Source organism: Adiantum capillus-veneris, chromosome 8 (genome assembly GCF_014529385.1).
Source record: "Adiantum capillus-veneris isolate H3 chromosome 8, ASM1452938v2, whole genome shotgun sequence".
Lineage (NCBI taxonomy): Eukaryota > Viridiplantae > Streptophyta > Polypodiopsida > Polypodiales > Pteridaceae > Adiantum > Adiantum capillus-veneris.
The window spans coordinates 1,234,829-1,240,853 of NC_140938.1; the positions used below are offsets into that span (position 1 = coordinate 1,234,829).

Below are 6,025 nucleotides of genomic sequence, written 5' to 3' on the forward strand. Positions count from 1 at the left end.
ATGTCTGTACCTGCAAATGATTTCATTAAATGCAAGAGTTTAAACTACCAATGGAAAGTGGGCCTGCAATAGTAGTGACACAGTGACTACCTGCACTTGATTCTTTCATCTCACTCTTCACCTTCAGACCAGTCATATGCTTAGCTCTAGGGGGAACAGACATGTTGCAATCTAGTGCAACACAATAGCCATAGTCCCTACATACATGCGCGAAGCATAGCATATGGTACACATGAGTGCAAGGCAGGGAGAATACATCCAAGCTTCTGGCATCAAACGGGAATCCACATCCTACACAATGGTAGAACCCATTAAGTGCCACCTCGCTAATGCTCTGCTTAAAATCCACAGGAGGAAAAGGCTTCATCAAACTGGCTCCCACGTTATGTGAAGTCCTCTCCATGGTAACACAAAATTTAAAGTGCTCCAATTCCTGTGCTATGTTGGTCTCTACTTCTGCAAGTAGTGCTTGTGAAACAAAGAAGACAACACATCTAATTTAAGTCTCAATAACCCAGCAAAAGCAGATTGCTAAAAAGAATATGGAGCGTGAATCTTATCCCTTATTTGCAATACCACATATAAGACAAGCACTTACTCTATATGCTATAAACACAAGCTTGATGTGGTATATGATATGCACTGTGCTATATAGCACTAAGCACAATCCAAGTATAATGTGCTATAAGTGCTACATAGAGTATGCACTGTAGATCATAGCAGAGAGACTTTTTAAAATACCAGATATAGCCCAAACATTCTCTATATATGCTATATAGCACAAGCTTGTTGGGTATATGATATGCAGTGGGCTATATGAGACATAGCACATAGCATATAGCACAAATATTGTGCTATGTAGCACATATCACAATTAGTGATGTGCTATGTAGCACATAGCAAAAATAGAGATTGTGCTATATAGCACAATTCACTATTCCACACACTCCAGGGCTATATTGTGAACATATAACACACAAAATGTGCTATTTAGCACATAGCGCATAAAAAGATTGTGCTATGTAGCACATATCAATATTTAACACACACTTTAGGGCTATACTGTGAGCATATAGCATACAGGTATATTATATAGCACATATTACACATGTCCATTGTGCTATGTATCACATAGCACATAACCACACAAAGCACATAGCATAGAATCACACACATTCCAAATAGATGAGGGTACTATTGTGAACATGATGCACCTAGATTGAACTATAAAGCACATAGCACATAACCACACATAGCATATAACCACCCACTCCATGAAGATGATGGCTATGTTGTGACCATATAGCACATAACACATAGCATATAACCACCCACTCCATGAAGATGATGGCTATGTTGTGGCCATATAGCACATATTTTGTGCTATATAGCACATAGCAGAAATAGAATATGCTCATACAGTACATAACCGTACAATCCATAACACTCTAACCACATAACCACATGGAAGTGAACCACATACTCCAAAACAAAGTGAAGCACATGTAGGAGGGTATGCACCTTTGCTTTAGCCACATTGGCTTATAATTCAGCAACGTTCTCTCTAGTAATACTCGAGAACTGTCCAATCAAATCAATTAGGCGTTGTCAAGATACAGGGTCTTGCACGCAATCAATCTCCGTTTGCAACTTTATGGACAAAGTATTTGAGCTTTGAGCACCCTCAGCCCTATGCAATTCTCTGACTTGATCCTCTACCTGCTTCTTTGCACCCTCAAGTCTTGACTTATAGTCTTGCAATCTGCCCTCTGCAATATTCTTCATTTCTGCAAGTGCCCTGATATCCTCCTCTGCCAATTGTACCAGGAATCCTCCTGTAGGCACGCTTGACAATGGTACAGCCGTACCTTCTGTTTTCAATGATGATCTGGTAGAGGCAGTAGTGGTTTTGGAACCTCTCCCTCTACCACTCATCTGCTCTTCCCACCTCTTGATCTTGTTTTGCAAGTTGTGTCTTTCTTCTGAGGCTCTCATTGCCCTCTCTGCAAAGATAGCCCAAGAAATTTGATGTTTGCCAGATTCACTGCAATTTTCAAATGCAAAGGCCTTTGCAAATTGAGTCCCTACTTCATACATGAAGGGACCCTCCTAGTAGACATCCCAGTGTCTCCACACAAGCTTTTGTAAGAACTTCGACCGAGCATGGTATGCCTTCACTTTCTTCTAGCTACCCGGAACAGGCTTTGGGAATATAAAGATAGCTTCCCAGTCCTTCTCAGAGATGTCATTATTTCCTGTCAAGCTATGCGGATCAACTCCCTCCAATGGCAATCCACGCTCCATATGAAATTCCTCGGCAAGACGACAAAACTTCGTATGCAGAGGTGGTTCAATGTTCCTAACTAGACTGCTGCTTGCTTGAATCGGATGCTTTGAGGAAGGTGCCATGATGTAGTCTCAAGTGATATACATGCACATCATCCAATGAACTCATGAGACGTGGTGTGCCCTCGCTTATCATCCCTGCTAAAAAGAAACAAGAACTTCATGGGCCTGCTCTTGTAAGCAGGGCATTCAAGGTGATGTGCTATGGGATTTGCCCCAAGATTGCATGCAGCTTGTGGACTAGAAAATTACCTCAGGAGCTCGCCTCTTGTTGCAAATGAGCAAGGTGTGGCACTCATGCAGCTCCAAATGCAGCTTAATGTAGCTAAATGATCCCAGGTGGGGCGTGCGTGCTCAGGCAGTAGAGAGTGTACATGTTCAATGGGAGAGACATACCTCGAAGAGAAGAGGGCGGTTACTGCAATCGTCCTTGAAGCAGCCAAGCTTGCATAGTAGAAGCTCTAAGCACAATAGACCTTGAGCACGCGTGCGCGCGCGAGAGAGAGGCGGGGGGTCGGGGGGCACGGTGTTTGAAACTGCCAACTACTCATGAAACAAAGTGGGTGTGTGAAGGCTGAATTTTTTAGTAAAACATTTTTTAAAATATAAATTTGGACGTCTGAAATATGGCACCAGTGACCACACCCCCAATGTCATGCTATGCTATTTAATTATATCACATATATAGCTTTCCACCTATTCATGCTTTCACCCATAGAGAAAGAAGTTGCTTTGCGTGCAAATAAAGAGAGAGAGAGAGAGAGAGAGAGAGAGAGAGAGAGAGAGAGAGAGGCTGTATAGATTAAGGGAAAATTACCAAAATACCCCTCAAATTTCAAAAATTCCCAAAACACCCCAATATTTTGTCACAGATTCCCAAAATGCCCTTCAATTTTTTCCAAAATTCCCAAAATACCCCTGGTTGTGAGATTAAATTTCTTGAAAGGTGAAAAAAATTGTAGCTTTTTCTAAGAAGACTGATTGTCTATCAATATAAGATGCTAAACCTAGAATTTGGGTATGCTACACAAGCTTTGGGGATGAATTTCTTCATGGTTATTAGACATAATTGCCCCTTTGCAAGGTAATTTGTGACAAATTACATGCTAAGCACTCCAAAAAGGATCTCAATTGTTAAAAAGGAATAAAGATTAGAAAATCTTGAACAATCCAACCGAAATAGATACAAGGCTATTTTGGAGATTTCCACAAATTAGAGGGGTATTTTGGTAATGTTCTTTAAAAAATGTATTGCAGCTAGTTTGTAATGCATGGCCGCCCACCACCAAAAAATGACGGGCAGGCATGTTTTCATAGCCTAAGTCTGAAGAGTTTGAGGGCAGGAAAACGGTAGGTAGCAATATGCGAACTGAAGACAGGGAGAGGGTTAACCCTACTTGTTGCTCCCCTTCTAGCGATAGAAGCAGAAGGGTAACTCAAGGGAATGCACCCGAAAATCCTAATTCTAAAGCTGGGGAGATGGGCCATAGGACTCGTAGCTGTGCAGTGTCTCCTTTGAAAGCTACAATCCATGCAGTGTCTCCTTTGAAAGCCGTGCAGTGTCTCCTTTGAAAGATACAATCCATCAATCTCATTCTCAACATGAAGAGCAACACTTGTCAGAGGGAGCTCCGATCTCCCCAGACATGCTCTACTCACACCTTGTTGACCGATTCCCTACACATAAAAGCGAGATCAACCAGCTCCCTGGCTTGCTTGGAGAGCCCTGTCATTTGCAGCTCCCTCCCTTTGTCTATGATGGAGCCTCCACACGTAAAACCTCCATTCTAGTGGAGATTTTTACGCAGATGAAGCATCTATTTGTATACACAAGTTTTCGCTCATCTCATACACCCCGCATTTTGTTTGAATTCATCCTCAAACATCGTAGCAAACATGTACAAAGCCCCTCAAACAGCCTTGCCAACGTAAAGAAATGTGATAAGTTTTTAGACTTTCTGGAGTTTCTGATTGAAGCTTGCACCTTTGCTGTCTTTGACAAAGCTCGAAGCATTGATAAAGGGCTTGTCAGTCCACACAAGTAAGAAGAAGGTATGAATGTCAAAAAGGGTAGAAAATAGTATGACCACAATTTTTTAATGTGATTATTAGTGCTTTTGTTCTACGTTTTAATTCCTTGGAAGACACATGGATCATTGCCAGTGGTCTATTTGATATTTGACAATGTGGAGCTCTTACTAGATTGGTCAGGGGGGTTCCGACTCATTTCTGCACTATTGAGGCTCTCTCAGCTCTCTGGACTGGAAAACTTGGGACTCTTTTTCATCAGTAGCTTGTAGGGGCCAGATGCATTCTTCTCAGGCACAGTCTCGTTAGAAGCTATTCCAATCTATATGAGGGATTGTACTGATGCTGAGCTACATAAATCCTATTGAAGAAAAGGTCCAATAGAGAACTATACTCTGCTTTTTTGAGGCAAGCTTCTAAACTCAAAAATTTATTATTTTCTTGCTTTTACCTTTGAGTTCTGGCTTTTTCATGCTCTTTAGTACTTTTGGGTATCAGTAATCCCAAAACTTGTCTTCATATTTGTGGATAGACTTGTTGAAGAGTAGCTTCAAACTCCGCCATTTGGTAAGCACTTTGTCCTTTGCATCGCTTGCAAGGAATTTCTTCATGATGGAAACTCGTATAGTTTTCCATGTCTTTGGGGCCTCACCGTTGCCATGAAGGCTAGCCCACCATTGACGAGTAGATTTTTGGAAGTGCATAGCTACATGGTGTAGCTTGGAGGACTTCGTGAAGCCCTCGTCTCCAAAGGTCTCATCAAATTGTTGGATGAAGGCCAGTACTTTGTTGGTAGCACCAAAGGCATTAAAGATGAGAAAAGAGATACTCTTTCTCCCCCTTTGAACTTCTTGAGCTTTCAGGACCTTTGCCATGTTAGGTAAGTTTTGTGATGTCCTCTACTCTTGTATTCTCTAAGAAAATTTAACTATTGCTTTCGTCGGAAGAGGAGGATGGTGAAGAAGAAGGAGAAGAGGGTGACCTCTTTCTTGCCTTTTTCTTCCTTTGTTTCCTCTCTTCCTTTTTTGAGTGACGAGGAGAAAGACTATGGGTTGACCATCTCCTCTTGGGAGGAGTTGGCGATAGTCTAGACCGCCATCTTCATGGAGCAACATCTATAGAGGAACTTAGGGATTCACTTTTTTCTCGTTCTTTGGATTCCTCCTCTTTGATAGGAGAGAGTCTTCTTTTGGGAGTCTCATCAAGAGACCTCCTAAACTCTCTCTCCTCTTGGAGAGGAAGGGAAATCCCGTAATCACAAAGTTGTTGGGTAACTTTGGCTTGCAAAGTAGGGTTGCCCATAGCTTGATGCAACGTAGTAACAAGATAATTGATAAACATAGGGGGATCATCATTAGCACCTTCATGTGCAAAATCAAAATTATCAATGTTCATTCCTAAGTTGCATTATTCGTTATTCGGGAGACGTATAATACGCATATAATGGGCGTATTATTCGTTTATCTAAATTATACGGCCGTATTATACGGTGCCACATCAGCATAAACGGCTAATCGTATAACTTCTTGATTTTTCGATCGAAAAACGTTTTGATTGAAATTATTTTCGATCAAAAATTATAACGATCGAATATGTTAGTATATATAGTAGCACGCGACAGGCCTCACACCAGCACTCTCACCAAACGATC

At 41.5% G+C, this 6,025-nt stretch overlaps 1 pseudogene; it reads left to right on the plus strand.

The window, feature by feature from the left end:
* Window positions 1-3,613: 3,613 nt before the first annotated feature.
* LOC147451556 (origin of replication complex subunit 5-like) lies at window positions 3,614-4,875 on the plus strand (annotated as a pseudogene).
* The last annotated feature ends 1,150 nt before the right edge of the window (window positions 4,876-6,025 follow it).